We start from the raw sequence: 17,046 nt of genomic DNA on the forward strand, positions 1-17,046 counted from the left end.
TCTTTTTAAGTCTGTTGCGTCACAAACCTAAAATCCCTCGACATTTCAAACTAGTTATATCGAATGTCGACAATGCCGTCTGGGTCTTTTAATTCTCCATTACATACGCGAAATTTCACTAGTATTTCAATGCGATGATAATCTCAGTGCCGGTTCCTGATCAGAATACATCAATTCTCTCAATCCGGTAATTACTTGGAAAATGTGGCATCTCTAAGCTAAGTCACGGCCACGTCGCACTTGGATGAATTCACTCTGGGAGAATTTGAGCAAAAAGTTTTCGTACGACGTTTATTCACGACTTTCGCTCCGAAAAATAACCTATCTAAGGAGCCTACCGTTATCTAACGATACGTAAAGAACTACAAGTCCGTAATCTTCCGACTTCAGCATTGCCTTAGAAATAAACGCGATGATACATATCCTTTAACGCGCTCGCAAAAATGTCCCAATATACACACCATTCGCCATGATACCCATCCATAACCGCCCTTTAACAAGGAAATGCTACTGATATAATAATAGTCACAAGCCAGCACTCGCTGCCGACCCGAAGAGCTATATTTAATTAAGTCACTGTGAAATAAATACGGGTTAATGGGAAATCGGGTAACTGCTTTGTAAGAAAAAGTGGTACACCAAAAATCAGAAGACTATGAGTTCAAAATAAGTGCACCGCACCGCATAATGAATGTCAGCATTCGTAAAATATCATGGATCGTCGTATTTTCTCCAAACTGTGTTTTCATATAATATTCAAATACTTGGCGAACCGCTACAATACGAACATTTATTTCGTCTATCTAAAACCACCACGCTCCCAAAATAGCACGGCGATTCAGTAGCTAATTTATTCAGCATGCAAACAATACGCATTGAATAGGCTGAGTCGGGTCGGCTCGCCTCGTTAGCTGCTTCCCCGACAGCACAGATGGAGAAGCTTCAATTCTCGCATTTAACGTCACCATGACAAAAAATCACCATTTAAAATGTGAGTGTTTGCTTGCAACTCTATCAGTATTTTTCCGCTTTTTGGGAAGGGGTGTTTTATTGATAATTTATAATAAAAGTTATTCCCGCAAATGACACAAACTCGCGAATTGCGAATCGCAACAAAATCGCAAATTTTACGACAAAGGTTGGGCGCCACAACGTCCAACACAAAGGCAGGAAACGGAGTAGTAATTAGACACAATGCCACTTCGATAAATAATAATACCCGCTGAGCACAAAGAATTATTTCCATGCGAAATTGATTGCGCAGGATATGGAAATCCCATATTCGGTCACTTTAATTTTAGAAAACGTTTTAGTCTTAAAGCGAAACAACTATTTATAAATGACCGGCTCCCATCAGTCGCCAAATTAATGATCAATACATTACGCAGGACGTGACATGAAACTTCGCCGCTGAGTTCCGTGCCACTTATTTTTCTATTAATCAATAAAAGAAAAGTTTGTGCAATATTCTCTAAAGAAGGTCCTAGATAAAATTAGAATGTTAGGGGAGATTGGTCATACAGCCTTACTCATATCCAAAACCCTTTCAATTCCCTCTGAGCCAAATTACCAGCACACACTCGGAGGTAAAAGTGACTCATATGTATGATAGCAAAGTTATCAACGATCACGGAACCGCCAAGAGCTATTGAAATTATATAAAATTTTGGTGGTGCATTACGAGCCAGCAAATAAGCGATTGAAGCGAGGCTTGGAGCAGTTCAATCAAGTTTTCACCTTTTCTTATTATATTTGGCCGCGAAGACTCAGCCCTGTCACAATAAATATATATAAAAATCTGTATGGATGAATATCCCGCTTCGACGGTATTCAATAGCCTTCCAGGAACGAATTTTAACACATAAACGATCGTTCAGTGTTTTTATAAGCTCCGGCGGTTAGCTTTATTTATTTATTTTACCACTAGTAAGGGTGGACCAAAATACTCCACACGAATACAAAGGAGGCAAAATTTAAACAAACAAATAAACAAAAAGCTTTAAAGAGCGCTATCGCGAGTTTTGAAGATTGCAAGATACTTTGATAGACAGATTGCGAGCTTCTTTAGTTTAAAATCTGCGCTGAAAAATTTCCGATCTTCAAAAATACTTGCAACTATTCACTTTCTTCGAATAAACATTGTAAAACCCTTCAAAGTATAAAAAAGATATACAATAATTTCATTACGCAACAAAGATTCCACACTTTTTTTAAATCAGGGCTTTACGATACACAAAATCATTGCGCTTGTCTGAGCTCGGAATGAAGATGAATGCCACGTCACAAAAAACATAACACTGATTTTAAATAGAAGTTACGTCGAAATAAAGTAGCATTCTAAAATTCCAACTTTATACCTAAACGCATCGCACCACAGGTCGAATAATTCGTCGTTCAACATATTAGATAGTACCCATTAAAATTAGCTTATACGAACAGGGGGTGCTATTCTATTATTTTCCTGCCAAATTTTCGAATCGTTTATTTTTACTCTTGTTTATCGTAAGTTAGGATAATTTAGAAGGTGAGACAATAACTAAACGTGAGGTATCTCAACGAATCAAAGAACAGGCCATAAAATCAGTGACAAAACTTTAACACTACCAGATATGAGTATTCCCAAACGATCTCTAAGTCAAGCTGTAGTAGAATTGAAGAAATACTCGCGTTCGCTTACTCAAAGAAAAGTCAGCACTTCACTCTCCAATCTAAAAGCACAAGCTCGCTTCGCCCAGAACACGCAAATATAAATAAACAAGGGTTTGAATAAATGTATATATACGACGCGGAATTGATTACCCTCGAGTTTTTAAAAGCTTTTTCGGAGCCACATGTTTAATATTTTATAGACAGACGCGGACGAAACAGCGGGTAGTAATTATGGTGTATTGATCCCAGCTGCCGATGAAGGGAAGAGCAAGATGGAAGCTTTTGAAAATCGACGGAAGAATTACCCGGATTAACCGGTAATGACTGCTTTTGATGAGCATATATTGATCAATTTGTATTATTTATTCGAGGGATTTCAAATCTGTCGAGTACACATCGAGTCTGCTACGTTAAAAATCACACCTGCTAGTAATGTGGCGGGGTATTAACTTTCTAATAGCGACAGGTATCAGATATCCATCCTCATTTCTATCCTACTGTCTCTATACACCGCCGAAAAGACTTCTACCGTCGAGGCCATTCGAATGTAGATTGAAGCCATCCCTATTTCTAACATGTGGGTCTATAGCAGGCCAATGACTTACAACCTTTAATTTTGGCCCGCGAACGCCAAAAGTTTGCCGACCTCCCAATTACCTCCTGTATAAGTGCTGTTCGCCATGATTTTCGACGTCCCAAATAAATACCGACAGGGTAATTTATTTACGATTTCCATTACATATCATGCCTCTCTAGCAATCTAAACAAAAGTGTCATCACGTCGAAACCGAATTACTTTCAAGTATTCAACAAGAACTGTACACAAGTGCGCTAGGTTGTGGAACGGGTCAGGCTTTTTCAAAGTAGGACGTGCTTTTTTGAATCAAGGAAATTAACATTTTCAAATCATTTCATATTGCCATTGCCGTGGAAAGGTGAAGCTATTCAATGTTTTAAATCGATTCAACTTCCATTTCAAATGGAATAGCAAAAATATTGAAACGTCTGTTTGCTACCTTCATATTTTAAGCGAAACGTGTTTGAGTTGGCGAAAAAATCGTGCCAAATACAACTAAAAATATGAAGCGGCCTGACCTACAAAATCAGATTTGGGAAGGTAATTTTGATTTTAAACGCACGCCAGGCCCGATGTATGGACTCAAACTGGCGTTAAATTGCCGATAACTCGCGATGTTTCCCGCCTTTTCTCTCCTCAAAAACCACATATGTACGTTCTAAATTTCGATTTTACTAGCTGCCTATAAAACCGTCGAAGCATTGTGAAGCTATAATAGGCGTGAATTACTGTATTGATTCGTCACTATCGATCAAAAAGTGGTCGCTAGGCACCAGCTGCCACTCTATTATGTAGACACACATCCTAATTCGATCACGTTTTATGACGATAGAATGCAGATTTCAGAGGATATGCATAAAAGATCGCATACGTGAATATTTGAAGATTTAAAACGAATGGACTGAATAATACATCAACTCGGCAACAGCACCACTAATCGCTCGGTGCGCTCTGAACTCCAATGGCAAGTTAAATTCTAAGTGCGCTATTGGCGCTGTTTTCTCGGAACATAGTAATATTAATGTCAATTCCATGTCAAAATACCCATATTTATCCCGGGGGAGAGAATAGCTTAGGTATAGGACTGCTCACGGCCTCTCGTCCGGTTACCAGTTCATGTCGGATATGGGAATATATACCCAATTAATTGTTTCAGATGCGTGGACTTGAATAATTAAACTATCAGGTCATTTCCTGTTTTACAAAAACGGATTCGCAAGTGAAAGGCTGATGGATTGTTAAATACCAGCAAATGTTCAAACCTTTGCTTTTTATTTGCTGTGGTATCACTAATATTCTTAGTTCTGTATTATTACTATAATACTCATTTAAGCCCACATTATGAATTGTACAAAAGCGGGAGTACGACTTGAGCATAACAATAGCTAAGGGTCCATAAGAGATTGAATAAATGAATCACTTTTCATGCATAGCGAGGGGGAATAAAAAGTTTCAAAATAGGCGAAGAGAGCAATACAACGAAAAAGGTTGGAAACAATCGCACTGGAACATCGCTTTGACCATTATTCCGAGGAAACGCAGGCTCCCGCTTAAGCTGATCACGATTATGAAAATAGCCGGGTTCTCCATAATTAGCTCCTTTGCTGTCGAAGTCAGAACGGCGCTTGCGATTTTATTGATGAGCACCTGCCATCTGTAGGTTACATGGCATTTGAATTATGCATTCGTTTCAGGACCTTCTGCTACATACTGTGACAAAAATTGTAAAATTGCCCCGCATTTGCGGGCCATTATGGTCGAAAAGACATTTTGGTACCGGGAAAAATCCCAATTTATATTTACGAGACAAATAAGCATAACAGTGTGTCTGATTCGGATTCGTTATTTTTAAACCATGGTTTCAGGTTTTCGCAATCACTCTGCGTCCACGACCTTTATTCACTATTAGTGGAAAATTTTTGAACGACGCCTGTTGGGAATTTAGGTGTCAGCAGCACGTAGGTATGACTTTATATTGTACTTAAAACCTGGACTTTGCTCGTAAAAAATCCGGGGTTCGGCTTTAAAAAGGACTCAAAGCACGAGTTTAAGTTCAGATAAACGCTGGGCGGACATCCTAAAGCACACATAGCTAGGAAAGTCGATGAAAGAATACCACTTTACATAATAATTACCCTACGGATACGAAAATCGATAAAATGGATTTTTTTGTCAATACGAATTCGCATTTATCCAGAGGAGTCGATTGGAAGCAGATTATTATTAATTCCCGCGTTATTTATATATTCTATACGATTTAGCAGTCTTGCTGCACACCGACAGAAATGTATTTTTTGTGTTATTATGCTACAACATACAAGACTCTTGAATCACTTAGGATAGTTATCTTTAATCTTGCTACAGCATCCTTACAATATACGAATACGTATCCGCCGGGGCAAGAGCATAGAAAGATAATGAGCATGTCTCGCGCGACTGATAATTATCTACAGATCTTATCATCACGGGACATATAAGCATAGATAAGCGCAAAACAAAACGTAGATTGGTGTTTTTCAAAATTGTTGCTGACGGGAAAGATTGTTTATTCGTAAATAAGATTTCTTCCTAAATACTTCGGAGATAAGATCGGAAGACTTAATTAAGAACCTAACGAGGGACTTATCCTGTGGAAATAGCCAACTGGTTAATTGTTCCCAATATGGACAGCGGAGAAGCATTGAACGGTTACGTGAATCACCCTGCGGCGCTAACGAATCCAGTAATCCCCTCGCGCATAATTATCCCCACAGCATTCGAACCAGCGTGAACATGTCGGGATAATAGCGTCTTTTAAATACGGTAATTATTACAGGACAAGAAGCAGCGTGAACATGTGAACGGCAGACAGAAATAATAAGTGAGTGAACACAGAACACATACCGCGCCCGCAGTTTTCAATCCTGTTGGTATAATTATGTGTGAGAGGATTGATTGTTGGACTCCTCAACGAGGTAAGGTGGTTCCTGTAACTGCTGGTCGGTTACCGCTCTCTCCACCATCATGTTCATGTATACTGACTAACTAATCTCATGCCCGATATGTACTGGTAAGGTAACTGGACGAGAAGCCGTGGTTCGCCATATGATGAAGTGTTTTATAGTCTTTCCTCCTCCCGGGGATAAATATGTAAATCCTATCCAGCCTATACATAAATATATCTGCAACACGAACCAGGAATATCCTTGTTATACAGTAAATAATAATTGAACATAAGCAAAAATGGTGAATTGACTAAGTAACTTCAAATATCTGTACCCTTAGAAAGCTATATTTCAGAAAACTATAATTGCGATTTAGCAAAATTCATCACATATCCATAGGTAAGGGATTAGTAACTTTATGAACGGCATGTATCACTCTGCAACTCGTTGAAAGCAAAAATAATTATTGGTATAGAATAGGAGGTGGCCACAGGTGTTGAGACTCTCTGGCTCGCGGATCTTGAAAAAGAAACACTGATTAACTCTTTGAATACATTCTTCATAGAGAAATAAATTTGTTAAACTGAAGGCACTGCACATGGTTAGGTGTGGGATTTCCCAACCTAATATACTGCACGAATCACCCTACGACAAGCACGTTAATCCTATCCCCATGAGGTTGTAACCTCAGAAAGAGTTCGCCGTGGTTGCGATTAAAATAATCAAAATGCTTCTATGGGGTTTTGGATAATTAACCACATAGCAGATTGCAACACTGTTGGGATTACAACATCCTCTGCTTAGTAATAAATGTTGATACGATCTTACTTCAGAGATCTGTCTTTTCGTTAGTTATTACCGGTAATAACAAGAGAGCAATGCTCGAGAATATGGATACGAAGGCCAAAACGAAGTAGTACAGGTATACAATCTTTCACAGAAGACTACTGGTACTAAAATTTTCACGGCTTCGCCTGACCACCAGATAATGAGGAACAGGGATCTGCCACAAGATGCACAAATTTTAATTTTGATGATATTACTGCACACCAAAAAAAATAATCCAATAGAGCCTACAGAAATGAAATAAATATACCGGTAGTAATAGCCTGATAGCGACAAACACGTCCACCATTGAAAATTTCAAAGCAATTTGTCAAGTAGTTAATGAAAAAAATGACTGTCATTGCAAGTCTATAAGAAACTCATCGTTTAAAACTACATTGTAGGCAACAACTGACATAACAGGAAAACTCAATTAACATACAATTGATAAGGGCCATTATAACACACTCTAATATAAGAGAGACTTTTCTAAAGCTAGCTTGGCCATATCTGATCATGATTTTATTACAATGTGATGTCATAAATCATTAACTTGTTGTGTCATAAATGCTTCCCTTATATGGTAACAATCGGTTCCATTCATAAAATCGTGTCGTTTTTTGTTTAAATAAAGACAGTTACTGATTAAAAGATTTGAAACTTCTATTTTTGGAAGATTGTAACAAATTGCATAAAAGAAGTCGAATCCTGGATGCTAAAATCAAATAATTTTATAATTCTCACACATTTCTTGAATATTGACTTAGAATCTTGAGAGCTTTAATTCAACATTTAACTGGGAAAGAATTTGAATGTTTTTGGGGAGAAAATTTGTATTTTTGTTGTTTATTATTAATATTTTTCACTTATTATGAACTATTACAAATGTACAAAACCCAGCGTACAAGGTTTGGATCACTTCTTATACCATTTGGGAACACTTTTTAAACCATTTGGATAATTTCTTATACCACTTGGGAACATTTTTTATACCATTTGGATTACTTCTTATACCATTTGGGAACACTTTTTATACCATTTGGATAATTTCTTATACCACTTAGAAACATTTTTTATACCATTTGGTTCACTTCTTATATCACTTGGGAACACTTTTTATACCACTTGGGAACACTTTTTATACCATTTGAGAATGCTTTTTTATACCATTTGGGAGCACTTTTATATGACATCGGTGTCCGTGTATATTTGAGCATCAACCGTCAGATCAACTATCTAGGTGAGGGAAATCCTAAAGGAACACTAATTATAATACACAATCAGATAAGGGAGGGAACAATTTTTCAATCGATATATTCAATAATTCCTATTTAATGACTGGCTTAGCTTCTAATTACAATTGTGTAATCCAGCAGGAAACTCAAGTAGACAGGAAGGCTCATTACATTGATCTATTGATAGAAAAGCAACATATGCTGAACTGAGGAGAATTTGGGGAGGGGGGGGTACAATTTCTTGTTTGAAATTGAAAGTGTGTTTGGAATTTTTAAATATTAATAGAAAATTAACAGATTTCATGTATCAATTTCGGGGTCAGAATTTTCAAAATAAAATATGGAGAGGGGGGGGGGATAAATTCAGTTAACTTCAATGCTACATGTGCAGATTTTTATCTGGGGGAAATATAATTTAGAATAGGAGATTTGAATATTCTCTAAATTGAGCCATATTCACTAGATAAATTTGCACCAATTGCACGGTTAAAAAATTTGATGAAAATTGATGAAATAAGCAAGTAACCCCAAAATAAAAGATTAGCACAACCGTTTTGGATTAATTTTGTATCATTACACTGTCAGGAGAAGTATGAAGTCAATTCCTCATCTTGAAGACCCGTTATGAAATGCTAAAAAATTCCAATTTTTCAAATGATAATGGCTGATTTTTCAAGAATTTCAAGACCCCTCGTGACTCCTGTTGCACGATTTACATTAGTCTCTTTTCTGTATTTTTATTGTGTCATGATACTTTATATTGCCTTGGCGAATAATATAATCATGAATATACTATATCGAATATATAGAAAATTTCAAAACGGAATTTAAATATTCAATTGATTTGTATCCCTGTTCCCAGAATTTTAAACTTGGAATTACTCAGATATTACACAGATCTCCATCAGTAATCAGTTGTTTATTTTCACCCTGCTGAAAAAGCACTAACAATAGAAGTGTCTACTATTCTGTAAACATTTTCAAATATTATTATTTCCAATTATGAAATTTGAGTAGCCTATAATAAATTGGGTCACGATCAACAGACAAACTCATTGAAAATGAAAATTAATTTGGCAAAACCGTTTTCTGATCAATTTTCTTATTTTACACTTTCAGAAATACTTGAAGCTTATTTTTTTTATAAATATCGCACCAATTATTCAGATCATTTTTTGATATCCTGTTCAAGAAGACAAGAGGCCCCAGAATACAAAACAACTGAGGTACTATTAAACAGCCTCCTAAAACCTACCACACCTAATCTATCTTTAGCAATTCCATCCATACAAACCCTATATATAATAATATACCATTCCGAATACATTTTTGAAATAAATGTTTCAAACACTGAATACAAATATATCATAGTACCTATATTAATATATAGGGTGTCCCATAAAGCCAAAACATTTTTAAAATTACAAACAGAATTTATCGATATTATATATTGTTTTGGCCCTCACAGATGTAAGAAATGAAGTAAAAATACTTATAATAACGATTACAGATTAAAAAACAACAAACCTGGTTAAGATATATTGAGAACTGACATAACAAAATTGAAATTGTAAAGGTACTTCATGGACACACTGTAAATTAGGCCAAGTTGAAGAGATGAATTTAATATAAACGAATTTTCAATCATTCTTTTGAAAATGAAAGGTGCTATTATGCAGTCTAGTATAGAGCTTCCAAATTACTGTATACTTAAAATAAAAAACATACCATATCAAACAGAACAATTAAAAAAGAATTTATAGATTGGCTTTTGGCATCCCTGTTTCTAGACTTGGATATAAACGGTCCCTGACCGCTACCACACCTAATCTATCTTTAGTATTCATATTCAAACAAAGTGCTAGGTAACTGCCTAATACTCGTTTCTAAGCAACAAATAGCAAGCTATTCAAACGCGCACGATCTAAAGTTTGTTTTCTTGGGCGGGGCCTGTTAATATTCAACAGAAAAATTATCATTGTTCAAACATACCACATAAATAATTTGACCATAAAATACTGAGATTTAGCACATACCACACTTGGTGAGGTTTATTTGCTTTGAAAAATTTTACCAGCCCCGCATCATGAGATTAATATTTTATTAGCTTCTAATGCCGAGTGGAAATTTTAAAATTGAGGGCCGACATTTAAAGCCTTTTACAGCACTAAAAATAAACCTATTAAGCACTAAGTACGATCGCTAGTGATGTTTGCATTCCTATTAAACCTGTGTAACAAAAATAAAGTTACTGGCACATCGGTGATTGGCTGATTGCCAAAAACAGTCTTTCCACTTGTAGTCTATGGAAGGGCTACTCAACTGGCAGACCGCGGTCCAAATCCGGACCTTTTGAGTATTTGATTTGGACCGCACCTGATTCTTTATGTTGGATCATTGGCCCACCTGGTATACGTGAAGGTTTCCTTTTATCACATGCGATTATATACAATGAGAAAAGCGCTATTTTGATTAGCGAATAATCGCTAGCCGCCTGAGAAAGTCGCATTCAAAGCTGTCGAATGAAAGACCGCACACCCCAGTAATTTTTAAGTTTTGTACACGGACCTTTGGTGGAAATAGTTGAGTAGCCCTGGTCTGAGGTGGAGGACCTTGCTGGGAGCCGACCAATATTCTGTTTTGCAACACTTTTATCATTCCTTTTTCATTTTCTGTATCAGAAACTTTCAGCAAATTCTTCAAAATAATTAAAAGTTAAATTAATAAAAGACAAAATTTTCAAACAAAATAATATTCTAAATTCGTCCCAAAACAAATTATCCATATTCAATACAACTGATTCAGACAGTAAATAAATATTCAGTCTGCTTCATTCAAAATCCTTTGAATTCAGTTTTTCAGAACCTAAAAACCATGATCTACTTTCTATATTATGTGCACAGCAAGGAAGGCCTAAAACCAAATAATTTACAGTAAATCCTCGCATATAGGCAGAGTTTAAAACTCAAACAAAATTGCCAAACCAAGGGGTCGGCTTATACAAGCATAACTCTGATCGCACTCAAACGAAATGACATTATGCTGAATTAATTCCAACAGTTACAACTAAGCGTTCCCACGATAAGAGTGTACAATGTGTGAGGTCGGATTATACGAGAACTTCTATAAATTCACCATTTTAAGGCCGTTTTCAGAGGATCGGCTTATATGCAACGATATTCGGTACTATCCTAAGTAATGATATAATTAGTAATATAATATTTTCAAATTTGGAAAATCAAATATTTAATTTGGTGATGTTCAACAAACAATGCATAAAAAGTTAGGAAAAACAACAATTTGTTTGTTCCTCTGATTTTCCAAATAAAAGTTCATAAAATCAAGAATATAATCAATTTAAAAACTAATGCACAGCGCTGATCATATTATCGAAGTATAAACAAAACGGACTTTTCTGACCTCTGCAGTACAGCAGTGCAATGTGTCTTGTCCCCTTCCTGAAATATGACCTCACTTCCTCTATCTCATGAACACAAAGCCTGGAACCTAACGCACAAAACTGTTATTTATAACATAATAGATCAAACTGGAAATGTGAAAAATGAAGTTTTAACAAATTTTAAATTTGTTTATATTCAAGAACTCTTTTGAGTAAACTTTTTCAGATAGGCTATATAAAAAGTTATATTGAGCTTATTAGAAAGATATAAAAAAGAAGATTAAATAAAATTTGAAATCAGAGCTATTGAAATCATAAAGATATAAAAAAAAAGATTAAACAAAATTTAAAATCAGAGCTATTGAAATTATATTGAGAAAAATATATTCTAAAAATTCAGATAATTGGGATTTACTTTTTTGCATTTTTAAAATCTCTATTTATGAAATTGATCAAAGTGGTATTTATTTTGAATAGATAACATTTCCCTGGTAAACATTTTCCTGCTTTCATAGATCTCGGGAGATGTAATTGGCCAAAAAAAAAATGATTGATAATAATTATTATATCGAAAAATGCCCATTTTAAAATATGAGATAAAAAACAATATATGATATGGGCACTATTACGATATAAATCAGAGATAAGCTTGCCATGATGGCTTGAGCGTTTGGAGTCTGATATTCAAGACCAAAAATAAACTTCACGAATCTTTGTGTCTGTGAATTGTAGATGACCAACTGTGTGATTTTTTGAATATGACCCAATTTAGAATACAAATGATTACTTCCAAGAATACAAAAGTACCCTCCCCCCCTCACACTGATGTCTAATTAAAACTGTTCAATTTTGAATGCTCGCCCGGACGGGCATCATATTAGCAGTGCAAACAGAGCTGGGGTCACAGATGGCATACTCGCCACATCCCCGGTATTCTATAGAGCTACAGCAGCTGGCTGAAATGGCACAAGTGGCCACTTCTTCATAAATCTATCTAGGCTAATCATTGAACTTGAGTGAACTTCACCATATTGAATATAACAAGCGAGTCTTGCAGCAAACACACTTAAACAACTTACACCCTTGCGATAGCATTATACGATTACAGATACTCTAGTACAGTGGTTCCCAACTTTTCTACCCTGGCGGACCGGTAGAATAAATGAAATGTACTCGCGGACTTGCAACTCTTCTATCAGTACTCTTTCCACTTTCAGTTGAGGGCTCAGGACCTTGCTTTGAGCAAACTTGCAACTCTTCTATCAGTACTCTTTTCACTTTTAGTTGAGGACTCGGGACCTGGCTTTGAGCAAACTTGCAGCTCTTTTATCAATACTCTTTCCACTTTTAGTTGAGGGCTCAGAACCTTGCTTCGAACACATATATTATTGTCTCGAGTGCATCCAGTACTATATACAGTGATGAGAAAAGCATCAGAAAACACACGACGTTCACATGTATTCTTAAACATGATGTAAAGACTCGTAGCGTCCTTGACATTTAAGCGGAACTCTCGAGGGAATCGGGAGTAGGATATTAACCCTTTTAATACTGATAGATGATACATTAGCAAAAATCACTGGTGAAGAGGCTAATTGAGGGTTAATTTAGTGAGATTTTGGAACAATCAAAGAGTTTGTGGAGTTCAAAGTTCGCCCGAAAAGTGTGAAGTATTAATATCCGAATGTAATAAATACGAAAATACACACAGATTCTAAAATAGATGTTTCTAAAGATAATTTGATCAAAGCAAGTTTACACTCACCCAGAAGTAAAGTAAATTCATCGATCAGCATGGGTATGGGCACTCACTCGGAAGTAAAGAAGACTCATCTCTGAGCAGAGTTATGGTCACTCACTCAGAAGTGAAGGAGACTAATCTCAGAGCAAAGTTAAGAGCACTCACTCACAAGTAAAGGAGAATCATCTCTAAGCAAAGTTGAGGGCACTCACTCAGAAGTAAAGCAGACTCATCTCTGATCAAAGTTATGGGTACTCACTCAGAAGTAAAGAAGACTCATCTATGAGCAAAGTTACGGGCACTCACTCAGAAGTAAAGCAGACTCATCTCTGACCAAAGTTACGGGCACTCACTCAGAAGTAAAGGTGACTCATCAATGAGCAAAGTTATGAGCACTCACTCAGAAGTAAAGCAGACTCATCTCTGATCAAAGTTACGGGCACTCACTCAGAAGTAAAGCAGACTCATCTCTGATCAAAGTTATGGGCACTCACTCAGAAGTAAAGCAGACTCATCTCTGATCAAAGTTATGGGCACTCACTCAGAAGTAAAGGAGACTCATCTCTGAACAAAGTTACGGGCACTCACTCAACGTAAAGAAGATTTCTCTCTGATCAAAGTTATGGGCACTCACTCAGAAGTAAAGGTGACTCATCAATGAGCAAAGTTATGAGTACATACTCAAAAGGGAAGGAGACTCATTTCTGAGCAAAGTTACGGGCACTCACTCAGAAGTAAAGCAGACTCATCTCTGATCAAAGTTATGGGTACTCACTCAGAAGTAAAGGAGACTCATCTATGAGCAAAGTTACGGGCACTCACTCAGAAGTAAAGCAGACTCATCTCTGACCAAAGTTACGGGCACTCACTCAGAAGTAAAGCAGACTCATCTCTGAACAAAGTTATGAGCACTCACTCACAAGTGGAGGAGATCCATCTTTGAGCAAAATTACGCTCACTCACTCAGACGTAGAGAAAACTCATCTCTGAGAAAAGTTATGGGCACTCACTTAGGAGTAAAAGGAGCCTCATCTCTAAGCAAAACTACGATCACTCATCCAGAAGTAAAGGTGACTTATCTCTGAGCAAAGTCAAATTTAGGAACACTCACTCGGAATAAAAGAAACTTATGTCTGAGCAAAGTTATGGGCACTCACTCACAAGTAAAAGAGACTGATCTTTGAGCAAAAATACTGGCACTCACTCAGAAGTGAAGAAGACTCATCTCTGAGCAAGGCTACAGATTTACGGACAACCAATGAAATACAGAGCTAAGACCATTTAGAATTATTACATGTGCTCTCAATCAGAAATAGAAGATATCTAAACAAAGTTACGAGTATTCCCTCAAAATTAATTAAAACTCATCTCCGAGAAAAGTTAAAAGCGAGTTATGCCAAGCGCTACTGGAACTATGTAGAATTCCGGTCAGCAATTGCGGGTTTCCAAAAAAAGTATTAATTTAGAATATTTCAAATCAAAAATTTTTGGTGGAGCGAAGCCCAAACGAATCAACATTTTCAACTGCCAGAGGCTCCTCAAGAACGCCTATAAAATTAATCATACGAATATTTGTGACCACAAAGTATGTCAGAGAACATTCGTGAACACACACTTATTATACGATTATATTATTCCAGTGTATTTAATATTTTCAAACGATATACATATATTAATATAGACCTGTGGTTCTCAAACTTTATGTGCCTGCAGACCCCTATGCTTTTCTGAAGTAACCGCGGACTCCAACACTTTTCAAACCAAAAACACAATAGACGAACATAGCATCGAGCTATTCGGAACACATTAAAATTAGCTGCCACTTCTCACGTGCGCGACATAAATGCGCTTACTAATTTATCTCATGTGATCTTGCACATCAAGTTTGTTCCCTGCTTTCGTCTTGATTTGAACAAGTGTAAAAACAGAGAAAGCCCATGTCAGCATGTCTGCATGTCCAAATAGGAAAGTGGACAAAGGAAGTAAAGATTTGAAATGCAGTGGAGGTATGAATACAGGAATATAATTATGAATATAATATTAAAAACTCAATTTTTGTTTTGCTTTCTACCTGTCTACTGTAAAAAGTGCAGATGTAATACCAAAAAAATAATATTTTTTGATACGGAAAGCCTAAATGAGTCTTTGTCAGGTAGCGATTAGCCAGTTATTTGTTTCGGTTGCATGGACTTGATGGTAAAGGAAACACGGTATTGCCGTATTCTTGAACGACATGAATATGGTAGTCTGGTTGTGGTTATCGGTACGATGGCGGGAGCTCCGGAACGAACTGTTATGAGGTAGCGGTAAATTCATTTACTGTTTACCTACAACGGCGAAGAGTCTTGTAAACGTGTTTCCAAAGTGTGGTCAAAATCTTGTAAAATTCAGGAATAATTAGGCTTACCATACGTCCCGGTTTAGCCGAGACAGTCCCGGTTTTTCGACCGTCCTGGCGATAGACTAAATTGTCCTGGTTTTGCAGTATGATAGTCATAAATAATTTTTCTATTTGATACTATTACAAAATTGAGGCAGCCGATTTACCACTGATTTGTGTCTCACTTCATTTGTTCAGATAGAGAGAAAAATTATTATGTCATAGCCATATGACAGGAAGTATGAACCATGCGTTAATTTAACACCCAACTGTACTGTCGTTGAAGCATTAAAGCCGTAAACAAAGTGCAAGTTTTCCAATGAGCTGAACAATTTCCATTATTCAGTTACAGGTACCGTATTTGAAGCGAAGGCCGATAGAGGATATTTTAATAGGATTTACAGCTAATTTTGATACCCGTAATCTACCCACAATGGCATGCGAAATGTGTAAACTATTACTAAGCGGGTTTTTTGCTTCAGGAATATGGTAAGCCTAGGAATAATGCAATAAAACATGGTACTCACCTTTCCAGAATTTCCACCAGATCGAGTGGCCCCCGCGAATTGCGTGTTCAAAATAATATAACCGCTAGAGGGCGATGACCGAGAGTCAAATAGGGAGGATAAAATTCACATATTTATCCCGGGGAGAGGAAACCCGACAAGATGGCTTAATCGTAGGGCAAACCAAAACAACTCGTCCCATTTAGCAAGTATTGAATTAGTAATAAGGTACAGTATTTGTTTCAGATGCGTGGACTTGACGAGGGAGGCGTGAACTTTTTTCACTTCCCACAATGTTTTGTATCGTGTATTATCATAGTCATAGTCAAGTTTATTGGACACGTTTAGTGGCCATAACGATCGTTTCAATATTATGTTGTTGTTGTTGTTGTTCTTGTTCTTTGACACGTTTTTAAAAAGTCGCTTTTCTCTTCGAATACTGGACCAATTGCTTTGAAATTTTAAGTGGTTAAAGATTAATTTTTTCGCTAGAAGGCTATTACTTTTATTTATTTCAAAATTTTGCGTGAATTCTATGAAATTTGATATTTCGTCTAAAATTTTGCTGTATTATTTTTTATCCATGGGAACACGGATTTTAGTCAGTGTCATGACTGGCTGTACGTTTTGATTCTGCAAAATTCTTGCTACTGGAAATTCAGAACTTTTTTGAGGGTACCGGTAGCGTTAAAGGTACCGGTAAGGACTGATTCGCTCTGGTCTAACGTGTCCATATATTTGTGCGTAGCTCTCTTGTTTCTTTTTATACAGTAAAAAATAACATACCAAATAAGGAAAAAAAATAACAA

General features: G+C 36.5%; 1 protein-coding gene across 1 annotated transcript in view; it reads right to left on the reverse strand.

Annotated features, from left to right (window-relative positions):
- Positions 1 to 16,279, reverse strand: part of LOC120348541 (calmodulin) — a 31,376-nt gene extending 15,097 nt beyond the window's left edge. Inside the window, exon 1 of the mRNA XM_039418696.2 lies at positions 16,259 to 16,279. The gene's annotated coding sequence lies outside the window, so the exon portion shown is untranslated. The remainder of the gene's footprint in view (positions 1 to 16,258) is intronic.
- Positions 16,280 to 17,046: the final 767 nt, after the last annotated feature.

This window comes from Styela clava, chromosome 1 (genome assembly GCF_964204865.1).
Source record: "Styela clava chromosome 1, kaStyClav1.hap1.2, whole genome shotgun sequence".
Lineage (NCBI taxonomy): Eukaryota > Metazoa > Chordata > Ascidiacea > Stolidobranchia > Styelidae > Styela > Styela clava.